Genomic DNA, 22610 nt, shown 5'->3' with positions numbered 1-22610 from the left:
ACACAGCATAAGACTACTTTACTGGGTACCCAGATACTTTGCTAAACACTCTAGTCCACTGGAGGCCTCTCTTCCGCCACTGTGCAGTGGTTGTAGGGGTGGAAGGCAGTCCTTGGCCAGTCCTCCTTCGTTAAAGGTGGTAAGGATATGGTCGGGGCAAGTTGCTCAAATAAGGGAAGAGTACTGCAATGTCTTTCAATAGCAGGCAGAGTATTTGCAATTTCAGTTTGCACCACAAGATGGTGCTGTTGAGGCACTTTTAATATCAGCGTTTTAAAATCCAATAATGGTGGGTGGTTAGTAGTAACTGGTTATGCTGAGGCAGGAATGCTGCTGTCCCTGTTTCTCTTCCCTGGGTTCCCAGGTACTAGACCTTTCCAGGGGTGACCTTTACTCAGCTGTGGGTGAAATGGGGCCACAGAATAATCTGTGCAAATATTGCCTGTCCACAGGTAGGGACTCACAAAATAATAAATATTTATGAAATAATAAATAAAATGTAGACACATAAAATAATAATTTATTCCATTTTTCAACAAGTTAAGAAATATAACTTTCTTAACTTGTTGATCCAACACCTGGATAACTTGGTGATCCAACACCCGGATGACTTCAATTCATAAGAGAAACCCTAGGCGTTTCGTCCAAGCATGGGGTAGTAGGAATCTATTTGGATCTAATGAAGGAGACAATGTTTTCTTGCAATCAGAACATCACAGAAAAAAACAGGATGTTCACGAAAAAAGCGGGACAGTTGGAGGTATGCAGTAACACCTGATGCGGTCTTTAAGTGGGCATGCATTTGTGGCTTCATGGGAGCGGAGGTGGTCCAGGAGATGCAGCGTTCCGGCTCCTACACAGTGACAGGATCCAGGTGCTTCATTTTGGTTTTGCCCATCAGCAGCTGACACTCGGGTGTTCCTCCCCTTGTGATGATATTGCACTCCAGAGACTAGAAATTATTAGAACAGGCTTGCCTACCCTCCCGGAATTGCCAGGCGGCTCCCAAAATTCGGGTCCTACTCCTGGCTCCCAGGGAAGGTGGGCAAGTCTCCTGCATCAGCCACGCAGCCCCCCGCATCCCTCTTCCCGCTGCACTAAAGAAGATTTTTCGCAGGTCCTGCGGCGAGGGGCAGGGCTAAAATGATGCAAATTGTGTCCTTTTGTGGCATTTTTGCCCCTCCCCCAATCTGGGGACCCGCGAATTGCCTTGTTTGACTGCATTGGGGGAGGTACTTGGTGATGTCTGCCTTGTTACGTCCCCCTGACATGCTACTGTTTGGTCTCCTCTCCGGGCTTCTCCCAGAGATGAGAAAAAAGAAGTCGTCAAGTATGGCTTAGAATAATCTTTGGGGGATGCAGGCATGAGACACAGTCCAGGTGAGTTGCCCACCCTTCTGGGAGGCTGGAAGCACCACCTGTTGTTTGGGAGCCCCCCGGCTATTCCAGGATAGTTTCCACTTCCTTGATCACGGAGAATCTACTTATCTGAGGTCTTGTTGTGCCTGTCCCCATTATCAAAAAGTGTCGTCTTCGTGGCCACAGGCTACAATGGGCTACGGCCACTCTGGATATTGGTACATCGGGCAGCATTGCATTCCTTCTACATATATTTATGAGGTACTTAATATTTTGGAGGAATTAGCTACAAATACTCTATGATAAATTGGCCCCTAGATGTTGGAGATGTCTCCTTGTGTGACGAAGCAGAACCCCCTGTAACTCATATGAGCTGTGTCAGGAGACCGAACTAATCCCGTTACTGTCCTGTTCTTATTACTATATTAATGTACATAATTGCCAGATGTCACTGCTAAAACACCAGTGTAAAGGGACCATTCCATTTCCACGTCACCATTCCATTCCAGTTATCGAACAGGTAAAGGTTTTTCGGTACTTGTTTCCTTGCACGGCGCTCCCCGATTCTGCTCAAAGTGCATCTTCTTATATAGCGGCACCCTGATGGGCGCTTACAATGTGAAATGCACCCCCATTGTCAACGCCACCCCCACTATCAACGCCAACCCGAAGCGTGGCGAGCGCAGCGGTACACGTCGTCCGACCTTTTCATACCCCCACTATCCACGTTGGCTTGGACTTGAAGCGTGGCGAGCGGACATGGATTACTTTACATGTATTCCGCGTCCCCTCGCTGGGCTCGCAACACTTCGGGCTCGTATTCCGCGTCCGCTTCCCACGCTTCGGACACGGTGGCTCGCTGCACTCGCTACACTATCTAAAATCAACTCCACGCCGACGTGGATAGTGGGGGTATGAAAAGGTCGGAGGAAACGTACCGCCGCCCCTCGCGGGCTCGCTGCGCTCGCCATGCTTCGGGTTGGCGTTGATAGTGGGGGTGGCGTTGACAATGGGGGTGCATTTAACATTGTAAGCAGCCATCAGGGTGCTTGTACAATTAAAAATCGCATCGCATTGCATGCCATTTGCTGGCATGCGATGCTATGCGATATTTCATTGTACAAGCACTCCTGATAATTTAATGGGAAGATCGTATCGCACACCACTAAATACGGTATGCGTTGGGTGCCGTGCTAGGAAACAAGTACCGTTTTTTCTGGTAAAGTGATGTCAGTTAATATAGGCAACAAAATATCCCTGGGATTGTGGTGTCTCTCAGACTCCCAGTAGGTGGCGCATTTTCACCACAGTTAACAAGCGTTGGCTCATGTTTTAAATTCATGTGTGAAAAACTTATGGTATGCATCATAGTCAGTCAATTGGTCGACCACTAATGGTAGACAGTCACAAGGTCAACAGAAAAAATCATCATCAGTCCGTCTATGATCACCCTGGATACCGAAAAACGTTCTCCATGTAGGAATATTTCTCCCACATAACCCTGTGTTCTGCTACGTAATATAGCAGCCTGATGTAACAGCTTGCACCTCTGTCGCCTTGCAAGATGCAAGCTAGAATGATTATGGTATAGGGGTCGACAATGTCTAGGTCACCAATAATATACCATAGGTTGACGGGTTGGGATCATTTGGTCTACAGCATGATGGTCGACATGGGAGAAGGTTGACATGGGAGAAGTATAGGGATTTGCTTATGGAGGGGCAAGAAATAGACTGGCGCTTGATTGGGGGATAATGGAGAGGCAAGGGGGGGGGGTCGAGAGTAGAGATAGAAAAGGAAATAAAAATTAAATAAAAATAAATAAATAAAAATAAATAAATATAAAAATAAAATAATGAATATTTATTATTATTTTTATTTATTTATTTTTATCTTTATTTTATTTTGATTTCCTTTTTCTATCTCTACTCTCTTGTTCCTCATTCTGTGAAACTTATCTCGACCCCCCCCCCCTTGCCTCTCCATTATCCCCCAATCAAGCGCCAGTCTATTTCTTGCCCCTCCATAAGCAAATCCCTATACTACCATCGACCATAGGACCTGGCAGCTCCAGCATAAGCGTAAGTACTGTTTCGTAGGAGTAATTCCTGCATATTCCGTTGACATGGTAGAAGGTCGACATGGGAAAAGGTCATTAGGTCGACAGTTAAAAGGTCGACATGGGTTTTTTCACAGTTTTTTACCTGAATGTCAACATGGACACAGTTTAAAGTGCACCGCATCCTCTGGCATCGCTCGCTATGCATCGGGCACGGTGCCTCGCTACGCTCGAGACACTGTTTTATTTTCCCATCACGCAATAGTGGATGGTAGGGCATGAAATACCGCCTGTCGGCACAAAAAAACGGTGAAAAACCCCATGTCGACCTTTTGACTGTCGACATAGACATTGTCGAACTAATGACCTATGTTGACATTTTCCTATGTCGACCTAATGGTTTTGACCTAATGACTGTCGACCATCATGCTGTAGACCAAATGACCGCATCTCATGGACACCGTATTGTACCATGTCCCATTACATGGCTTGCTGCGCTCTCTCTATGCCCACTTGGACAGTAAAGTATAAACCAAGTCGGTCTAAACCAAAAAAGAAAAGTGAAACATTTGTCTACCTTTTGAGTGTCGACAATGTCCATATCAACCTTAAACTTGTGTCGACATTCTATCATTGTCGACTGAAGTTATGTTGACCACTCTTATGTGTCAACATAGTCGCTGTCAACCAATTTAGGTCAAACTAGTGACTGTCAACCGATACCAGTTAGATCTCCTCTGATGTTGTTATGGGACTTATTTATCACAATCCTTTGTGATGGATAATTATGATTTGGTTATGGTCTTAATCATAGACCGTGTTTAGGCAGACAGTCAATAATCTGACACCAAGGTCAACAGACAAAATAAATCAACACAAAGGTTGACATGGAAATTAGTTCTTCATGTTTTATTGTGTCAAATTTGGTCATTTTAGTGTGTGTGTGTGTGTGTGTGGGGGGGGGGGGTCAGGAATAGCCAGCGTTCCCAAAAATGGGAGTGTGTTGGCCTCGTTTCCTGATAGTGCTGAGGCCAGGGTTTGCGACACACAATCTCATTAGCTTCCGACGCACTCAGATGACCGATGATTTTGCAGAGGATGATCCGATACCGCGCTGAAGATGCAGGCAGGTGGCATCTCCTTACACATGATGCCTCCTGCTGCATTAACAATCACAGGAGCTGATTGGTTGGTACTTTAGTCCTCTTCACTTTATCTCTCTCCAGGATTTGGGACACCTCCCCCTTTCTCTTAAAAAGATTCATTTCAATGAGTTGCGCTTGGCTGCGGCATGTAAATCTGGAGAGGAGAAATAGATTAAATCCAGAGTTATTACCGAGGACTTGGGAAGAAGAGCAGCGCACTTAGATGAATAGCGCAGGTAATAAGGAATCACAGAACGTCTCCGGAGGATTTATAAACCTCGCATTGGAGGAAAAGCAACAAGATTATACAATGATGGAACTTCTGCAGAGCACGAGCAGATTCTCCAATCTATCCGGAACAAAAAGATGAAAAGAAGGGACTTTAGGAGATAGAAAGATGTGAAATCTGATTTATGTCCTTTATAAACTGCGGGGAGGAATCGGTGTATTTGCAGTTCATTAAAACGTCAGATCTGCTTTCAATAGAACAATGTGCGCTGCTCCTGCAGAGGAGTATGGGTGTAGATTACCAGATTACCAGACAGTCAGATCATAAGGGCGACAGTCAGTAGGTTGGCAGGGTCAAAGGTGGACAGTACAGAAGGTCGCCGGTACAGAAAATTGACACATAAATAGTCACCACAATTTTAAAAGATATGTTTTGGGATATTCTTTTGAATAGTTAAACATATATAACCCAAATTCGGAAAAAACGCATCGCTATGCTCACCACACTTTGGGCGCAGTGACCTGCTCTGCTTCGCTTGTTGTTCTATGGGCAGTATTCAATGAGAAAAATTTGCCGTGTTTTATGGCGTTTGTGCTTTTATCGCGTTGGACAGAGAATTTTGGTCTCAAAAAGCAAACAACCCTATTCAACGTGCACTTCTCGCCGTCTTTCTAAGTGATTTTCGCCGTGTCTCTCCGTGTAGCAATTCTCCATCTTTTCATGGGGAAGTGGAATGTGAACTTTTAAAATAAAAGTTTTTTTGTTTTAATTTTGGTGTAAAAAAATCAGGAAATTAATTCTGTGAAAGGGCATGCTATTTTTATTCATGTGCTTATAGCACATGAATATATATTTAATAAAAAAATAAATATATATATATATATATATATATATTTTTTTTTACACAGAGCAGCCAGCAGGTTGCCATTAGCCGAGAGCCGCTCATTAGATATTCATATATTCATTACATATGCACGATCGGGTGCAGTGAATACCCGGTCCCCTGTTGGCTCTCCCGGGGGGCAGCCTGTGCTGCCTGGCTCCCGAGGAGCCGACCTCCTACCCACATACGTTCTGGGGCAGGCAGGGAGACTTCCATATCTACTTCCAACTTTAAGGTACACGATGGACAAGATTGTGGCCGTGCTAGGAAACAAGTACCTTATATTTTATTTAATGATATTTTTGTGCATATCATCTAGTGTGTGGACACTATATAGTTAGCAATGCGGGCTCAACCGGAGCTTCTGCTTCAAATATTAACAATTGTGGTCCAATGCAGATCTATTTAATACAGGCTTGCCTACCCTCCCGGAATGGCCGGGAGCCTCCCGAAAATCTTGTCCTTCTCCTGAAAATCGTGTCCTTCTCCCGGCCCCCCACAAAGGTGGGCAAGTCTCCCGCTTTCTGGTGATAGCCCCCGCTCCACCCGTGCCCGCTGGTTTAATTACCATAAATCGCAGACCGAGAATCACTGCGTTTTCCAGCATGGGGGGGGCGGGGCCAAGTGATGTCAGCATTGACCCCGCCCCCCTGATGTGTTACCTCTCCGGGCTTCTCCTAGGGATGGCCATTGTTGCCTTTGCCATCGATGGCAAAAGTGCAACTGACCATCGATAGTGTATTTCTATTCAATGGATGACCATCGATGTTTTTACATATCGATGTTCATCCATTCTCTTTGATTGATTGGCCTGAGCGCCAATCAAAATACAGTGGCGGGGCTTCTCGTGTGTCGGGGGTGGTGCTAAGCTCTGTGTCCCTGCTCATTTATGAAAAAACAAAACGATTCGTTTAAGCCTGACATCGATGGTGGGAAACCATCGGGTTCTCCCCCATCGATGGCAAAACTATTTGACATCGGTCATAAACCATCAATGATTTCTAATCATTGATGGTCGTCAATGGCCATCCCTAGCTTCTCCCGGAGAGGTGAAATCTAAAGTAGGCAAGTATGATTTACTATGACAATTACATTGTATATACCTCAGTTCCGTGTCTATGGTGAAATGGGCAATGCCTGCAACAATTGTCCTCCTCCTATTACATTTCAGAAACTATCTAAAAAAATGTTTTGGTACTTGTGTACTATCACGGCGCCCATTGCAGACCATAAGGCATGCGATGGTATGCGATGCGGTGCGATGTTACGCGATTGGCACCCGATGGTATACAATTTAAAATTGTATACCATTGTATATGGCATACAATGCCATACAATGCGATGCGATGTTAAATTGTATAAGCACCCTAATGGGGGTTTACAATGTTAAATGCACCCCCACGCCACCCCCACTATGAACGTGTACCCGAAGCGTGAACCCGAAGGTACGCGTCCTCTGACCTTTTCATACCCCCACTATCCACGTCGGCGTGGAGTTGAATGTATATAGTGTGGCGAGCCACCGAGCACAAAGCGTGGCGAGCGGACGTGCATTACTGCACAGGTATTACGCGCCCCCTCGCGGGACTCGCTGCGCTAGCCACGCTTCGGGCTCGGTGCCTCGCTGCGCTCACCACACTATATAACATCAACTCCACGCCGACGTGGATAGTGGGGGTATGAAAAGGTCGGAGGACGCGTACCACCGCCCCTCGCGCGCTCGCCACGCTTCGGGTTCATGTTCATAGTGGAGGTGGTTATACAATTAAACATAGTATAGGGGGCTTATACAATTTTAAATTGCATCGCATCGCAGTGCATCGGGTGTATACCATGCAATGCGATTAAAAGTTGTGCGACCAAATATCGTGCTAGTACACAAGTACCATTTTTTTTTATTTTTTTGAAGTTTTCATTTGAGCCACTTTCTAATGGTTATGCAGCATCTGGAAACCAGAAATAGAATGGGATTTCATCTCCAGTGATTTGCCTGTGCCTACATAGCATCCTCCTATAATGCCAGCAGCTAAAGATGGGCTGTGCGGGCGACCAAACCAAAATGACAGCCGATATGTGTTTTAAGGGCCAAAATCTCATTGCAGACGTCTGGCCCAGGCCATCATCAGGAACGATGGCTCCAATTAAGACTTCAAACAAAATAGTTACAGCAGAACAGATGACGCGGTGTCATCATCGGAACGCACCTGAGATTGCTGCCTGTCTCACAGGGTTCCATCAGCGTTTTATAGCCTTCAGAAAATATTATAGGTTTATCGGCATCCTAGATCATTTTGCACATCTGCGTTTTCATGAAAGGCTTTTGATATATATATTTCTGTCTGATAACTGCGCTTCATTGTCCCATTAAAAAAAGAGGTTTGGGGCATGATTCAGAGCTGCTTGCAGGGCTGCAAGTATTCACTGCAGATAAATACTGCCCCCAGTATAGACGCCCCCGCAATCCCCTGTGCCCAGGGAAAAATCATTCAAAAATTATCCCCTCCCCCTGATAGCAGCACTGAGTGAGCCAGGACCAGGGTTACCACCTTTTGTTGAGACATTCCCGGACAGAGGCCCACCCCAGCGCCACCCCTTGGAACGCCTTATACTGGTTTTTAACCTTTGCTTTAATTCTATTTTTTATTTTGCACACTTATACGTTACATCACACATTGTAATGTCCATTACACATTATACCACTCACTGTGATCCCCATTACACATTGTGCCACACACCATAATGCCCATTGCACATTATGCCACACACCATAATGCCCATTACATGTTCTGCCACACACTGTGATGCCCATTACACATTATACCACACACCATAATGCCCATTACACATTATGCCACACACTGTTATGCCCATTACACATTGGCCCTTATTCCGATCTGATTGCAGTACAAATTTGTTCTCAAAATGGGCAAAACCATGTGCACTGCAGGGGGGCAGATGTAACATGTATAGAGAGAGTTAGATTTGCGTGGGTTATTTTGTTTCTGTGCAGGGTAAATACTGGCTGCATTATTTTTACAGAACAAATATGTACTGCGATCAGTTCTGAATAAGGGCCATTATGCCACACACCATAATGTAAATTGCATATTATACCACACACCAAATGGTATTGGTACTAAATTCCGGCGTTCAAAATCCCGACGCCGAAATCCCGACAAGGGGGGGGCGAGGATCACCCCCCCCCCTTTGCGCGCTTGCTGCGCTCGCCACACTAATTTATTCTATGGGTGTCGTGGACACCCATAGAGGGAGAAAGTGTCAGGATTTTCAACGCCGGGATTCCGACTGCCGGTATTGTAACTGCATCTAACCAAATGGCTATTACATATTATGACACATAACTGCTGCTTACCTACAGGTTTATTGCTAGGGGTTTCTTGCTCAATGCCAGGGTTACATGTCCGTTGCCATGGGGGAGTAAAATGCTCATTGCTATGGAGCAGATGAGATTTTCTTTTACTTTACACTATAATGGCACATGAGGTTTCTGGCTTAGGGGCATATTTATCAATTAATATTTGTGGCATATTCCCCAAAACACCACCCGTTAACAGCAAATATGATATCATACCAATATATGAAGGAGAAAGTGCAGAAGCTGCAGCCCCCATAAGCTTCTATCATAGCTGCCTACCCTCAGGAGACTCCCTGAAATAACAGCAAACTCCCTCTCTCCCTCATTAGTCTAGCAATCTCCCTCATTTAACCTAGCCCACATTACAATGTTACATTATTGGGGAAAAAGGAATGAGGTATAGATACATTTACATTGAATCATCAGCCCCATTTCCCAGCACTTTACCAAGTATAGTATCTCTTACTAACTGCTTTGGGGCATCTACATCTACATTTGGAAAAGTCATTTTAAATTACACACCCACACTTCTAGGTCAGGGTTGCCGACTCTCCCGGAATAGCCGGGAGTCTCCCGAAAATCGGGCCCCCCTCCCGGTCCCCCGAAAGGGTGGGCAACCCTCCCGGATTCAGGGGGACCCCCCCTGCACCCCGGATCGCGGCATTAAAATGCCGCAATCTTCTTGCCTCAGTGGAGGGGGCGGAGCTAAAATGACACAATCGCGTCATTTTAGCCCCGCCCCCTCCACGGAGATCCGTGAATTCGATAGTTTGCCAGCATGGGGGCGGGCGTAGTGACATCACACTCAAGCCCCGCCCCCTGAGCGGCTGCTGGAACTTTCCTTTCCGGGCTTCTCCCGGAGAGGAGAATTATAAAGTCGGCAACCCTGTTCTAGGTGCCATGTTCACAATCTCTTTTTACAATTTCTCCATATATAGAACTAGACACGCCCTTTGGGAGGAGCATGACACACCCTCACAGGCACTGTGCAAAATTCTGTTACCAACTATGATCTCCCTGAAACTAGTTCTCGTAGTAGGCAAGTATGCTTCTGTGGGAGAAGGGGAGGTTGCAAAGCTGTCAGACGCAGTGTTAGGCCCCTGCAGCAATTTCTTAAATGGTCCTCATAGGGCTGTGAGAGAGGTCTCTCTGGCATGTGGCAATGGTGGTGACACTTCTGTTATTTTGAGAATCTAAACAACAAATTTTTGTCATCCCCACAATGGCCCTTATTCAGATCTGATCGCAGTATAAATTTGTTCTCAAAATGGGCAAAACCGTGTTCACTGCAGGTGGGACAGATGTAACATGTGCAGAGAGTGTAAAAATAATGCAGCCAGTATTTACTCTGCACAGAAACAAAACAACTCACTCAAATCTAACTCTCTGCACATGTTACATCTGCCCCATTTGCAGTGCACATGGCCATTTTGAGAACAAATTTGTACTGCAATCAGATCTGAATAAGGACCAATGTGCAATTATCAGTACTGAGAATGGGGATGTTTCCCGGGCTGTGACTGGGAGTTGTATGTTTTTGGATTAATTCACTTCTCACCTTTGTCATGTACTGTATGTTGTAGCAAACAAGTCCTCTCTCTACAACAAATCACATGTACGTGACACATGTCCCCAGCCCATATGACACACATACAGGTATTTGTAGTTGACATCAGAGTCATGATTAGTTTACAAACTCTCCTATGTATATTATTGTGAGATTTAATACATCAGTCTGATCATTTTCAATGTGCATGGCGTAGTACCTGCTATTAGTTCTTACTACCACAAGGTGGCAGTTTGGTCCACTTTATTTACAAGCTGAGGTTCCCGCTGTTGCTTGTGTTTGGTTGTGCAATTAGCATTAAGTGAACTTAATCCTTCTCTTGTTTTAAACCTGACATCTCTTCCAACAGACCCAGGAGGTGGCTCATAGTGTAATTTGTGTTGATGGGGTTTCGCCTGTAGACATAATAATCCCCAGACTTTCTCTAAGCATCTTCTTGTTTTTTGGGGTGTAGGAAGTCACACTAGGAGTCCAAGCCCTCAGTCATCCCAGACCATTTGTCATCCTTCTGTAATAACATTTCCAGTGAAATCCATCCAGTGGAAGGCCCAGAACATGCTCCCCGGGTGAAAGGTCTGTCCATTGTACACCAACTGGGTATGGGACAGAGGTCCCGGCCACTCCAACAGACATCCCGGACCATTTTCCATACCTCTCTGACATTCTCATCCATATCCGTCCAGCAGAAGGTTTTTATTAAACCCCATGTCCTCTACCCCCTCTATAGGTGATACGGTCATTAGGTCTACACCAACTAGGTTGATGCAGCAAGGTCGACATGTGTGTAGGTCGACAGGTCATTAGGTCGACACAAGCATTAGGTCGACATGGGCTAGGTCGAGAGCCAAATGATCGACATGGGGTTTTTCATGTGCCGACAGTCATTATTTTATGCCCTACCATCCACTAGGGTGTGGTGGAAGAATAAAATAGTGTGCCCAGCATAGCGAGGCACCGTGCCCGAAGCATCGCGAGCAAAGCGAGGAGATGCAGTGCACTTCAAACTGTGTCCATGTCGACTGTGTCAACATTCGGGTAAAAAAACTATGAAAAACCCCATGTCGAACTTTTGACTATCGACATAGCCTATGTCAACCGAATGCGTCTGTCGACCTAATGTCCTGTCAACCTAGACCCATGTCGACCTTGCTGTCTGTCAACCTAGTGGTGTAAACGCAATACTTGTCGACCTAGTTGGTGTAGACCTAACAACCCACACCCCTCTATAGTATGCCACTTTGCAATATCTTGCTTCCCTGACCCACTTTGTGTAGTTGTCGGACCCCTTTTTGGACCCCCAACAGGTCGGGATTGGGGGTCTTAACCTAACATGGACCCAATCAAGCCACCTCGTGCTGATTTCATAAAATCCAAAGGACAAATGTGCAAGAGATTGACACGTCTGAGAACAGCACATGTTTACTGAAGTTTGCAAAATCGCCCAGTGTGTATGGACCTTATGACCTTAAAATATTTCTGCTACTATTTGTTGTGAAGAACGCATACAACGTAATTATCAATTATAATGATGGTACTTGTGTAATATCACGACACCCGAATTTACTACGTACGCAAACGTAGCAAAATGGCATCGCATCGCATTGCATGCCGTTATGGTATGCGATGCGATGCGATTTTGACGCTTATAATGGCATTTAATGTACTATGGCATTAAATGACATAATGAAATTTATTATTTCCCCCCCCCCCAGTATCAACATCATCCCGAAGCGTGGTGAGCGAAGCGGTACGCGTCCGACCGACCTTTTCATACCCCCACTATCCACGTCGGCGTGGAGTTGATTTTATATAGTGTGGCGAGCGCAGCGAGCCACTGAGCCCGAAGAGTGGCGAGCGCACGTGTAATACATGTAACATAATACGCGGGGCTCGTCACGCTTCAGGCTCGGTGGCTCGCTGTGCTCGCCACACTGTATAAAATCAACTCCACGCCGACGTGGATAGTGGGGGTATGAAAAAGTCGGTCGGACGCATAGCACCGCCCCTCGCCACGCTTCGAGATGATGTGGATAGGGGGGGGGGGGTGGCAAAATAAATGACATTATATGTAATTTTACCATTAAATGGCATTATTCTAGGTTCCATCAGAACGATATCTCATTGCATCGCATGCCATACAATAATGGCATGCGATGCAATTTTTTTATCGCAACCTATCTTTTTAATGGATTCACTGACACAGAGCAGTGAGTACAACACATAGAAAAATCGCATCGCATGCCTTACAATATGGCATGCGATGCGATTTCACTACCCTGAATAGCCCCCTACGCAAATGGAATAGTGGGCACCGTGATGATACACAAGTACCATAATGATATTTAAAACACAAAATCGGGTGCAAAAATAAAAACAATATCAGAATAATATAGGGATAATGATCCCGCTCTTGATTGTAAAAATAGTATCTATGTTATTCTGTAGCAGTTTTTGTGCAAATGCATATACCAAAAATTTGAGTGCTTCAAGAGCAAAAATTTTTAATCAACCAGCCGCTCCCAATTAGTTTACTGAAACACTTATAAAATATAGGTAATCAAGCAAAGAGAGCGCTTATGATAAAAAAAAATATTTATGTGAATTATTGTTAAATAAATTATCTTAATATCAATTATAATGAAAATGATAAAACCATCCATAAGTTCCCCGAAAGCACAAGGGACGCTGATAAATGGCATTGTACGTTCCACATAGGACTAGATACAGTAGGCCCAAGGAACACTGGTCTGATTACGCCCGCTCTCTTATTATCATACTTGCCTACTTTTAAGGTCTACTCTCCAGGAGAACTCAGAGAAGGAAACAGTCCGCAACATTTCTGGGGGCGGGGCTTGATGTAGACATCATCAAGCCTCACCCCCAGTACTGCAAATCCTGCAATTAATGGGTCTTCGAGGATGGGAGTGGCCAAAATTACATGATTTGCATATTTAGCCCCGATCCCTCCCCTTAAAACCCGCAAATCTCATTATTTAACGCTGCCACAAGGGAGATGTGGGGTTCCAGCATTATCCAGGTGGGTAGCCACCTTTCTGGGAGGGGGACCTAATTTTCAGTAACCTCCCAGCGGTTCCTGGAGGGTAGGCAACCCTGTTTATAACCACAAAACAACACAAATTAGTATCATCTAGTTCAGAGGTTCTCAAATTCGGTCCTCCTGACTTCACACAGTTCACGTTTTTTAAGTCACCAGCCAGGTGCATTCATTACTTATTGACACATTTTAAAAGATCCACAGGTGGAGCTAATTATTTCACTTGTGGTTCTGTGAGGACAGAGCCAGATTAAGGTCTAAATGGGCCTGGAGCTGAAAATGATCAAGGGCCTATTATGCGCAATAATAAAGGTTGTGGCCAGCACCTAATAATGTGGGTGGCATGACCAGTGTTTGGGTGATCTGCTCATGGGTCTCTATTTGTGTAAATACTTTCAACTAATTATATATGCCTGGAAAATGCAGGGGGCTGGCATAGGAAAAATGCAGGGAGATATATTGGCGGGTGCACTCAAAAGGTGCACCTACTCAAACAACATGAACAGTCATGAAATTAAAAAAAAAAAATAGTTTTACCTGCAATATCTCTAGAACCAATTAACCCATATGGGCCAGGTATCAGATTGAAGGCCCAACGATTTGGGTTCGACTGAGATCAACCTCGAGTTTCTGCGATGCTGTAGGGGGAACTGGCAGCCGTTTGAACCGTGTGGAGGTCGGAATTAGCGGGTCCCATGTTATCCTATAGGGAAAATGTTCCAGGTTTGCCTGGCGGTATCTCCGGTTCCCGGGGGGCTAGCGACGCGGGGCTGGTCTCGTTGGAAAGCCCTGACCCTCAGCTACAAAATGGGCCTATTTGGAGAGTGGGCCTGGAGCTATAGCTCCATCAGGTCCATTGGAAATCTGGCTCTGTGTGAGGAGACCTGCAAAACATGCACTGTGCGGGGTTCTGAGGACCGACTTTGAGAACCTGTGATCTACGGTGGTTATTCAGTAAAGCTTCGTGAAGCCTGTGAATAAGCCCCATGGCACTTCATATAAGGGGCATTTCAGTCTACTAAAACGCACCGACACACCTTCTTCATCCAGTACAAAGAAAACAGCAAAGGCCATACAACACACATAGCATAAACCTAAACTGCATTTATAACGGATATTTTTTTTTAAAACAAAGTTTTTCATGTATAACTAACCAGTAAAAAAATCAATCAAAGTACAGTATTGTGTTCTCTTCTTTGGCCATTGGGGGGCAGTGTTTCAATAGTCTAATGCAGATTTTATTAATTTGCAAGAAGCTGTGTTATTAGATGTGATTACACAGAACAGTGGAGTATGTTTTCCAGAAAGTTTTACCTGACTCCGGTGCCAGTGAACGTTAACAGAAAAGTAATGGAAATAAGCTCCTCTCATAACTCTTATAACTCCTATTAAAATGAAAATACATTTGTTAAAATTGAGGGTTATCTGCAGATATAGCAGATTGTTTGCGCGATTTGAGGATGCACCGCGTTATCTGTGTCTTACGCTTCAGGGGGAGGCCCGGTCGGGAAGTTTGGCTTGCTCACTATAAAAAGTTAATTATAGGTTGTTGATTTTTACTCCCTCGTTAGATATAAGTTTTAATCACACCACCTCCCTTATCTTTTTCAGCCCACAGAGCCAATCAGAGATATAATAGTCCTGGGATGGCTTCCAGCAAAAGTCGTATGACAGAGCCCTGGCCTGTGTTCATCTGGCCTCTGCCATCTTCTGTATATTGTACTGTCATGGCCTTTGGTCTGTAATAACCACAGCTTGTCTCTGGCAGATCGCTGCAACTGCTGCCGCTGCCAGAGGGGTGTACGGTGCGATAAGTCATTCATTATGTAACACCCCTATCCTGCATCTTCTGTTATCTGCTGGGGAGAGTAGTCAGTCATAGGTGGCTGACGGGAATGGTCGCCTCTTCTGTTATCTGCTGGGGAGAGTAGTCAGTCATAGGTGGCTGACGGGAATGGTCGCCTCTTCTGTTATCTGCAGGGGAGAGTAGTCAGTCATAGGTGGCTGACTGGAATGGTCGCCTCTTCTGTTATCTGCTGGGGAGAGTAGTCAGTCATAGGTGGCTGACGGGAATGGTCGCCTCTTCTGTTATCTGCTGGGGAGAGTAGTCAGTCATAGGTGGCTGACGGGAATGGTCGCCTCTTCTGTTATCTGCTGGGGAGAGTAGTCAGTCATAGGTGGCTGACGGGAATGGTCGCCTCTTCTGCTATCTGCTGGGGAGAGTAGTCAGTCATAGGTGGCTGACGGGAATGGTCGCCTCTTCTGTTATCTGCTGGGGAGAGTAGTCAGTCATAGGTGGCTGACGGGAATGGTCGCCTCTTCTGTTATCTGCTGGGGAGAGTAGTCAGTCATAGGTGGCTGACGGGAATGGTCACCTCTTCTGTTATCTGCTGGGGAGAGTAGTCAGTCATAGGTGGCTGACGGGAATGGTCGCCTCTTCTGTTATCTGCTGGGGAGAGTAGTCAGTCATAGGTGGCTGACGGGAATGGTCGCCTCTTCTGCTATCTGCTGGGGAGAGTAGTCAGTCATAGGTGGCTGACGGGAATGGTCGCCTCTTCTGTTATCTGCTGGGGAGAGTAGTCAGTCATAGGTGGCTGACGGGAATGGTCGCCTCTTCTGTTATCTGCTGGGGAGAGTAGTCAGTCATAGGTGGCTGACGGGAATGGTCGCCTCTTCTGTTATCTGCTGGGGAGAGTAGTCAGTCATAGGTGGATGACGGGAATGGTCGCCTCTTCAGTTATCTGCTGGGGAGAGTAGTCAGTCATAGGTGGCTGACGGGAATGGTCGCCTCTTCTGCTATCTGCTGGGGAGAGTAGTCAGTCATAGGTGGCTGACGGGAATGGTCGCCTCTTCTGCTATCTGCTGGGGAGAGTAGTCAGTCATAGGTGGCTGACGGGAATGGTCGCCTCTTCTGTTATCTGCTGGGGAGAGTAGTCAGTCATAGGTGGCTGACGGGAATGGTCGCCTCTTCTGCTATCTGCTGGGGGGAGCAGTCAGTCATAGGTGGCTGACGGGAATGGTCGCCTCTTCTGCTATCTGCAGGGGAGAGTAGTCAGTCATAGGTGGATGACGGGAATGGTCGCCTCTTCAGTTATCTGCTGGGGAGAGTAGTCAGTCATAGGTGGCTGACGGGAATGGTCGCCTCTTCTGCTATCTGCTGGGGAGAGTAGTCAGTCATAGGTGGCTGACGGGAATGGTCGCCTCTTCTGCTATCTGCTGGGGAGAGTAGTCAGTCATAGGTGGCTGACGGGAATGGTCGCCTCTTCTGTTATCTGCTGGGGAGAGTAGTCAGTCATAGGTGGCTGACGGGAATGGTCGCCTCTTCTGTTATCTGCTGGGGAGAGTAGTCAGTCATAGGTGGCTGACGGGAATGTTCGCCTCTTCTGTTATCTGCAGGGGAGAGTAGTCAGTCATAGGTGGCTGATGGGAATGGTCGCCTCTTCTGTTATCTGCTGGGGAGAGTAGTCAGTCATAGGTGGCTGACGGGAATGGTCGCCTATTCTGCTATCTGCTGGGGAGAGTAGTCAGTCATAGGTGGCTGATGGGAATGTTCGCCTCTTCTGCTATCTGCTGGGGAGAGTAGTCAGTCATAGGTGGCTGCGGGAATGGTCGCCTATTCTGCTATCTGCTGGGGAGAGTAGTCAGTCATAGGTGGCTGATGGGAATGTTCGCCTCTTCTGCTATCTGCTGGGGAGAGTAGTCAGTCATAGGTGGCTGACGGGAATGGTCGCCTCTTCTGCTATCTGCTGGGGAGAGTAGTCAGTCATAGGTGGCTGACGGGAATGGTCGCCTCTTCTGTTATCTGCTGGGGAGAGTAGTCAGTCATAGGTGGCTGACGGGAATGGTCGCCTCTTCTGTTATCTGCTGGGGAGAGTAGTCAGTCATAGGTGGCTGACGGGAATGTTCGCCTCTTCTGTTATCTGCAGGGGAGAGTAGTCAGTCATAGGTGGCTGATGGGAATGGTCGCCTCTTCTGTTATCTGCTGGGGAGAGTAGTCAGTCATAGGTGGCTGACGGGAATGGTCGCCTATTCTGCTATCTGCTGGGGAGAGTAGTCAGTCATAGGTGGCTGATGGGAATGTTCGCCTCTTCTGCTATCTGCTGGGGAGAGTAGTCAGTCATAGGTGGCTGACGGGAATAGTCGCCTATTCTGCTATCTGCTGGGGAGAGTAGTCAGTCATAGGTGGCTGATGGGAATGGTCGCCTCTTCTGTTATCTGCTGGGGAGAGTAGTCAGTCATAGGTGGCTGACGGGAATGGTCGCCTCTTCTGTTATCTGCTGGGGAGAGTAGTCAGTCATAGGTGGCTGACGGGAATGTTCGCCTCTTCTGTTATCTGCAGGGGAGAGTAGTCAGTCATAGGTGGCTGATGGGAATGGTCGCCTCTTCTGTTATCTGCTGGGGAGAGTAGTCAGTCATAGGTGGCTGACGGGAATGGTCGCCTATTCTGCTATCTGCTGGGGAGAGTAGTCAGTCATAGGTGGCTGATGGGAATGTTCGCCTCTTCTGCTATCTGCTGGGGAGAGTAGTCAGTCATAGGTGGCTGACGGGAATAGTCGCCTATTCTGCTATCTGCTGGGGAGAGTAGTCAGTCATAGGTGGCTGATGGGAATGTTCGCCTCTTCTGCTATCTGCTGGGGAGAGTAGTCAGTCATAGGTGGCTGACGGGAATGGTCGCCTCTTCTGCTATCTGCTGGGGAGAGTAGTCAGTCATAGGTGGCTGACGGGAATGGTCGCCTCTTCTGCTATCTGCTGGGGAGAGTAGTCAGAAGAGGCCACCTATGACTGACTGCTCTCCCCAGCAGATAGCAGAAGAGGCCACCATTCCTGTCAGCCATCTATGACTGTTATCTGACAAGTAGCTATAGTGGAGAGGCGGACGCTTGATACATTCACCAGTACTCGAACTACACAGAAAGTACCCACACACTCTGCCATTATACAGTCAGTACCCCATCCCACTGACAGCTCACAGGTAACACACCGTATCCCACTGACACCTCACAGGTAACACACTGTATCCCACTGACACCGCTCACACTGTATCCCACTGACACCGCTCACACTGTATCCCACTGACACCGCTCACACTTTATCCCACTGACACCGCTCACACTGTATCCCACTGACACTGCTCACATCGTATCCCACTGACACTGCTCACATCGTATCCCACTGACACTGCTCACTTCGTATCCCACTGACCCGGCACACACCGTCTCCCACTGACCCGGCACACACCGTCTCCCACTGATCCGGCACACACCTATAGAATTCAGCAGCAGACCAGATCCATTTGGCCTGTCGAGTCTGCCACTTTGTCAGAAATAACTTTCGCAGTGATAATTCTGCCGTGTTGCGGGATCAAAATCTTTCCAGTGTCGTCGGGGGATATATTCGGGTTTTCTTGTATGTTGTTGTATTTAAAGCATCTGCGATTGCTGTAATGATTACCCGTTGCCTCCGCCGCTGTCTGATTTGTGCATTCCGCACTCTGCAGGTCATCGCCCCAATTCTATCACCTGATATGTGTATTTATTAACAATTCGGACTGTAGGAAACAGTCCATTGGGTGTCACAATTATGTTTGTGCCATAGAAAAGCAATTTAAGGGTTCAATAAAAACCCAGATCGTTTCCACTGGGACTTACAGATCTGCTGTAAAAGCAGTGCGTCAGTTCCAGTAAATGTTCCAGCAGCCAAGCGCGTCGCACCACTGACCTCATCGCCACGTTTGGCTTACACGGTCTGGATGGAGTCCGCTTACTTGCCAAGGGGTCATTCTCTCTCACATGGAGTGTGGAAGCAATGGAGACCATGCGCACAAACTAGAACAAATCGTTAGTCTCATTTAACTAACTTTTTGGCCTCTGAGATTGTTCTAATTACCTTGACATCCAGTGCAAATGTCCCTGGTTATCTGGCCTCAGTGATATGCTGGGAAGAAGACTTTGATTTATACTGTAAGTGATGTATGGCGCAGACTCGCAGATGACCAGGCATTGCCAAAATTCATTCCAAAAGTGAAATCTGCTTCTCATCAGAGGCCCCAGTTCCCTGTCACCACTGCAGATTCTAGCTCTGGGCTGGTTTTATAGATCCAAGGTCCCCTCCAGGTCACTTCTCCTTGGAGTTTGTCTTGTTTTCTCCTCACTATGTGCCAGAGTTATATGCAGAAGGGTTACAGAATGTCAGGGACAATGAGCAGCAGCAGCAGGCTATTTGCGTGTTCCCATTATTACACTTTCCTGGGACAGGCCTGTATTATTAGTATTGTCCTGCTAGTGCTGTGCCACCTGTGTGGGCATTAGTGTCCCACAGTGGGTAGGGGAGAGCAGTTTGGAAGACTCCCTTTCACAGTCACTAGCTTATTAGGACAGCAATGAATGGCAGAAAACTCACTGACATGATTGGACACACATGACCAAGCATTATTTCTCAATGGCCATACACCTCCCAGCACCATGCAGCAAACAGCATCCCAGTATCCATAATAACTCATATAGCATCTCAATGACTGTCATGCAGCACAGACAGAATCGCAGTGGCTGCCATACAGCACCGACAGAATTACATTGGCTGCCATACAGCATAGACAGACTTGCAGTGGCTGCCATACAGCACAGACAGAATCACAGTGGCTGTCATACAGCGCAGACAGAATTGCAGTGGCTGCCATACAGCCCAGACAGAATTGCAGTGGCTGCCATACAGCGCAGACAGAATTGCAGTGGCTGCCATACAGACAGAATCGCAGTGGCTGTCATACAGCACAGACAGAATCACAGTGGCTGTCATACAGCGCAGACAGAATTGCAGTGGCTGCCATACAGGGCAGACAGAATTGCAGTGGCTGCCATACAGCGCAGACAGAATTGCAGTGGCTGCCCTACAGCGCAGACAGAATCACAGTGGCTGCCATACAGCACAGACAGAATTGCATTGGCTGCCATACAGCGCAGACAGAATTGCAGTGGCTGCCATACAGCACAGACAGAATTACATTGGCTGCCATACAGCATAGACAGACTTGCAGTGGCTGCCATACAGCATAGACAGAATTGCAGTGGCTGCCATACAGCGCAGACAGAATTGCAGTGGCTGCCATACAGCGCAGACAGAATTGCAGTGGCTGCCATACAGCGCAGACAGAATTGCAGTGGCTGCCATACAGCGCAGACAGAATTGCAGTGGCTGCCATACAGCGCAGACAGAATTGCAGTGGCTGCCATACAGCACCAACAGAATTACATTGGCTGCCATACAGCATAGACAGAATTGCAGTGGCTGCCATACAGCACAGACAGAATCACAGTGGCTGCCATACAGCACAGACAGAATCAAAGTGGCTGCCATACAGCACAGACAGAATCGCAGTGGCTGCCATACAGCGCAGACAGAATCACAGTGGCTGCCATACAGCACAGACAGAATTGCAGTGGCTGCCATACATCGCAGACAGAATTGCAGTGGCTGCCATACAGCGCAGACAGAATTGCAGTGGCTGCCATGCAGCGCAGACAGAATTGCAGTGGCTGCCATGCAGCACAGACAGAATCGCGGTGGCTGCAATACAGCACAGACAGAATCGCAGTGGCTGCCATACAGCGCAGACAGAATCGCAGTGGCTGCCATACAGCGCAGACAGAATCGCAGTGGCTGCCATACAGCGCAGACAGACTCGCAGTGGCTGCCGCAGAGCGCAGACAGACTCGCAGTGGCTGCCGCAGAGCGCAGACAGACTCGCAGTGGCTGCCGCAGAGCGCAGACAGACTCGCAGTGGCTGCCGCAGAGCGCAGACAGACTCGCAGTGGCTGCCGCAGAGCGCAGACAGACTCGCAGTGGCTGCCGCAGAGCGCAGACAGACTCGCAGTGGCTGCCGCAGAGCGCAGACAGACTCGCAGTGGCTGCCGCAGAGCGCAGACAGACTCGCAGTGGCTGCCGCAGAGCGCAGACAGACTCGCAGTGGCTGCCGCAGAGCGCAGACAGACTCGCAGTGGCTGCCGCAGAGCGCAGACAGACTCGCAGTGGCTGCCGCAGAGCGCAGACAGACTCGCAGTGGCTGCCGCAGAGCGCAGACAGACTCGCAGTGGCTGCCGCAGAGCGCAGACAGACTCGCAGTGGCTGCCGCAGAGCGCAGACAGACTCGCAGTGGCTGCCGCAGAGCGCAGACAGACTCGCAGTGGCTGCCGCAGAGCGCAGACAGACTCGCAGTGGCTGCCGCAGAGCGCAGACAGACTCGCAGTGGCTGCCGCAGAGCGCAGACAGACTCGCAGTGGCTGCCGCAGAGCGCAGACAGACTCGCAGTGGCTGCCGCAGAGCGCAGACAGACTCTCAGTGGCTGCCGCAGAGCGCAGACAGACTCTCAGTGGCTGCCGCAGAGCGCAGACCCAGTGATGCCCAGTGATCCTGTGCCTTGTGGGACCAAGTGCCTGGTATTGCAGAGTATTTACAATCAGGTAACACAGGCCTCTGTCTGTTTCTTTTGTTCCTCAGTAGGCAGCAGAATCCATAGGGCAGAGAGATGCTGCATGCCAGTCTGCCAGCAGGTCTCTGCATACATTGGCAGCTGGTCTATCTCCACAAGTGGGGCATGTTTCTTAGAGGAACCAAATGTTAATTTGCAGAACACCTCATCTTTGTGTTAGTAAATAGCAAATAATGACTTTAGAAACCTGCAGAACATCTCCCTTCTACCAACAAACCCTTGCAGCTTGCTGACATACTATACCTTGGTTCAATTGCCCACCTCACCAAGTAGCACTTCCCTCCAGAGCATCTGCTTTACTACAAACTTCTGCTTATAAAATATTTGCATCGTTCATTTGCCCCGTACGTTCTCTGCAAACATGATAAATATTATACATGCCTGCAAACAGAAGTGTGCAACATAGTCCGTATTGGTGACCCCAAACTACCTGGTTTCGGCTGGGCCATTTA

The sequence above is a fragment of the Crinia signifera genome, chromosome 11 (assembly GCF_055691185.1).
Source record: "Crinia signifera chromosome 11, ASM5569118v1, whole genome shotgun sequence".
In the NCBI taxonomy this organism is placed as follows: Eukaryota; Metazoa; Chordata; class Amphibia; order Anura; family Myobatrachidae; genus Crinia; species Crinia signifera.
Note: the sequence above shows the minus strand (reverse complement) of the source record.